Genomic DNA, 4,305 nt, shown 5'->3' with positions numbered 1-4,305 from the left:
ACTACGGTCATCTGACTTACGTCGCCCACCGACTACAGTCTTTCCGACCTCCGTCGCCCGTCGACTACGGTCCTCCTGACTTATGTCGCCCACCGACTACAATCTTTAGGACCTCTGTCTCCCGTCGACTACGGTCCTCCTGACTTATGTCGCCCGCCGACTACAGTCCTTCCGACCTCCATCGCCAGCCTACTACGGTCCTCCTGACTTACGTCCACTGACTACAAGCCCTCCGACCTCCGTCGCCCTCCGACCTCCGTCGCCCGCCGACTACGGTCCTCCCGACTAAACGAACATGTCAATGGTGATTCTTTGTATTCATATCATGTAATGTACTCTATAAAATATACATCAAGCTAAGGCCTTCTCCCAAGGAAGAGCCTCATTTGTAATCGACTGCAATACTAGTGGTTTCATTCAAATTGGGCTAGGCCCCGTGGTTTTTCCCCTTTTTCAAAGGTTTTCCACGTAAAAATCTTGGTGTCTCATAAATGCTAGACCCTCTCTCTTATCTGATTGCGTGCCAGATTTTCGTACAATGCTAAGACGATAAACTTTTTACTTCTCTACCGCTGCGAATACTCCTGGACGCAACAAGTATGTTTAATGTCTTATATTCAAAAAAAAGTTAAAAATTGTTAGTTTAATAAAATTGATGAGAATCTTCCTGTATGAGTGATTCTATACCTTGGGTGAAACTTTTTATTTCCTCTTTCAACTTGCATGTTTTCTGGGCTGCTTAACTGAACCATTTCCTTAGTTCTTAATTTCCTCTGATATTAGTTGAAACATACTTAATCTTTTACTAATATATATTATAAGCACTAATAATTAGTTGATCTTATTAATTTACTCTATGAATTAATTTAATGTACATAGTTATGATTATAATCTTAGATCTAATTTGAGACAATTTTTTTACTATTTCTTAAAACAGCTTTTAGTACAAAAAATTAAATTTTTGTACTAAAATATTGCTTTAATAAGAAGCAGTAAGAAAATCATCCCAAACAAAATCTTAGAATAGACAAGACAAACCAGCTGTAACACCATTTGTCTTACTTCTTAGCTTTCAGACTGATTTTCGACTATTAGCTTATACAAATATATATAGAAGAAACAGAAATAGAATTAGTTTTGTAAAATCACAAAAAATATTACACTATACTGTAAGACAAGTACGTGCATGCAATATTCAACCAATTTGGAGAGTACTTAATAAATGCAGTTACTTATCAAGCTGGTGTGTAATTAAATAATAGGTTAGGCAAAAAAGAAGTTCCAAGTCATGATAAGATTCATCCCTATCCTCTTATATATCTGCTGATTTAACACTCGATCAACTTGTAATTTTAAACATACATAAAAGATATGCAAGCTGATGTTAAATTCGAGAAGCAACATTTGTTTGGCTCTTAAAAAACTGTCATTTTGCACTAAGACAGGTACCTTTAGCTAACCTTTTAGTTTAATACGGTAATTACAAGCTAAACAAAATTCTTTCTTTCTGTTTCAGTTGCTAATTCCGTTTTCTTTTGCGACAAGAGAAAGGGATTGGAAGTGTTATCTTTTCATCAGGGTGATCTCAAGTTGTGAATGGCTGAAGCTTCCTCTATAGTTTTCTTCTTCTTTCTCTCAAAGCCAAACATCATACACACAAACTTATGAAAAAGTAGAGAAATTATTTTGTGCAGTCATCGGATCGTCCGGAGGCAAAATTAGAGGGCGCCACATCACCCGGTACACAACAAAAGAAGTGACGTGACGCGCTCTTATTTGCCTCCGAAAGCCGTCTGGTGACCACACAGAATAATTTTATGTGTAAGTAAGCCGAGCCAGCTTGCTCGACTCTTTTATGGGCTCGTGAGCCGAGCTTATCGAGCTCACAAGTCGAGTTCGAGCATAATTTCGAGCTTAACTCATTAACATGCTTGAGTTCGAACCGAGCAAAGCTTGACTCGATTACTCGTCGAACGGCTCGAGAAGGAAGCATGTGCGGACTAAGGCAGCATGTGGCATGTGCTACAATGAGGATGCGGGATGGCGAGATATGCAGGCGAGGGCAGCAACCTCGGGACGAGGCGCACAAGTCGCGGCCTTGGGAGATGAGTCATGGCTCATGAGATGAGGGCGGCGACCTCGAGACGAGGGATGGGAGTCGTGGATAGGGCTGCTTGATGAGCTCGTGTCCCCTATTGAGTCGAGCTTGACTTGAGTTCAAGCTCAAGCTCGGTATTTGAAAGTCGAGCTCGGGTCGAACACGTCTGACTCAAGCTCAACTCGATTCGTTTGCACCCCTAATCTGGAGCAAAGAAAATATTCTTTTTTTTTATTTTTCTTCTTATTCAATTATACTTTTATTCATGGTCATTTTTTTAGATAGTCAAAATTTCATAAATATATTTGCTAGTTAGTTATTGTAAAAAATTGGAAGATCTACTTCCTCTTCTACGATCTTTTTCTAATAAAATGATGTGCACTTTGATGTGCTTTGCTTGCGCATGAAGCATGGTCAAATTTCTAATCAATCAATCTGCACTTTAATTATTAGAGTAAAAAGAACCATAAAATAGTCGATGACTTGACTCACATACCAAGCATTCTAGCTCATAAGCCACATAAAGTTTTGCATTACCATTGTGGCACATCTCGATATTTTGCCTCTGTCAAGATGAAGCACCAAGATGAAGCAACGTTAAGTTCTTGCTTACTACACTCGTAAATTAGACTAAATTCATGACTAAATGTGAAGTCTGCACTAGTAGACTAATGAGTATCAATATCACCTACATAATCAAAATCTATGAATCTTAATTAGAGTTTCATTAAGTGATTATTAGTATAAAACATACCATAATCAATAATATATATTAACGAAAAACCCTATAAGATTCACCAAGATGTATTAAGATGAGGTTGATGGGACTCTACATGAAACGATTAAGCACAACTATAGCATAAGAGATATTGAACTTGAAGATAGTTAATTAAATCAAAGCAGCTACCAACACTTGTGGATACATTGTAGATCAACCAACAGGTATGCTTATAGATCAATCGTGTGCCGACAGGTGTGGGCTAGCATCTCAATAAGTGATGCAATATAATGGGCGCATATGTATTTTCCATTTTTTTTTCCTACGTTTTCTTATGTTGTAACGGTTGTTATATTTGAATAGAATTTTGTTTAAAAAAAAATAATGGGCGCATATGTATACGCGCAAGTGCATGTATGACTTTGCCTGGAAGTGGTCATGGAAGTGGGATCGAAAATATCAAGCTCCGAGCTGACTCAAATGCACCAAAATAAAGAAATTCCGGATGTTGAAATCACCACCCAAATTATAAAATTCAAGATATGGACAAAAGGAAAATGCTCACACTGAAATTAACAAGTTTCATAATCTTCTTATCATTAAATTCATACTTACATGGAGGCTGTATTAACAACTACATCAAGGCAATCAAAACTGAACAATGACAAAAACAAAGAGAAACATGATAACAAGACACATTACAAACCACTAGCTAGACGCAACTCATGATCTTGCTCCAACCTTCATGATTTCTAACTCTTTCAAAGTTTTCCCTTCACAACGATGCATTTTATTTTAACTTGATAGCAACTAATTTAACCATGCAATCCGAATGTAATTCCTTGTATTCAATATATGTTCCATTGTGTGAAGCTAGTTCAAGAACTCGTCGAGATCTAGTCGTCCATCAAAATCAAGTAAATCAATCTTGATTCTACCGTCATTTAGTAGCTAGGCCTCATCTCATCCAGCCTTGAGGTTGTCTCCCCAATTCTTTATGGCTATGTGGTTCTTGATGAAATGGATTTGCATCTTCTTCCTCTTCATGTCTTTTCACCGCTTATTTTTGTTCAAATCTAGCCAATTTGTTTTGTACTTACTAGATTTCTCGTTGCAGTTCTTCGATCACCATTTCTTGGATTGGCGTTGTGGATTCCTGTTAGGCGACATCTTGCCAGCTATGATATCAAATACGACCACAAGCTCCCAGTAGGTTTAAATCCATATAATCAGGTAATTCTGGATGCTAAAATCACCACCTGAACTATAAAATTCAGGATACAGAAAAAAGGAAAATGTTCCCACTGAAATTAACAAGTTTCGTAATATTCTTCTCTCTATTAATTCGGTCTCAACTGTATTTATACTTACATGGAGACTATATTAATAGCTACATCAAGGCAATAAAAATAGAGCAATGACGAAAACAAAGAGAAATAGATTAACAAGAAACACTATAGACCATTAGATGCAACACAGGACAAAATCG

This window comes from Dendrobium catenatum, unplaced genomic scaffold (assembly GCF_001605985.2).
Source record: "Dendrobium catenatum unplaced genomic scaffold, ASM160598v2 fragScaff_scaffold_853, whole genome shotgun sequence".
NCBI lineage: Eukaryota > Viridiplantae > Streptophyta > Magnoliopsida > Asparagales > Orchidaceae > Dendrobium > Dendrobium catenatum.
Note: the sequence above shows the minus strand (reverse complement) of the source record.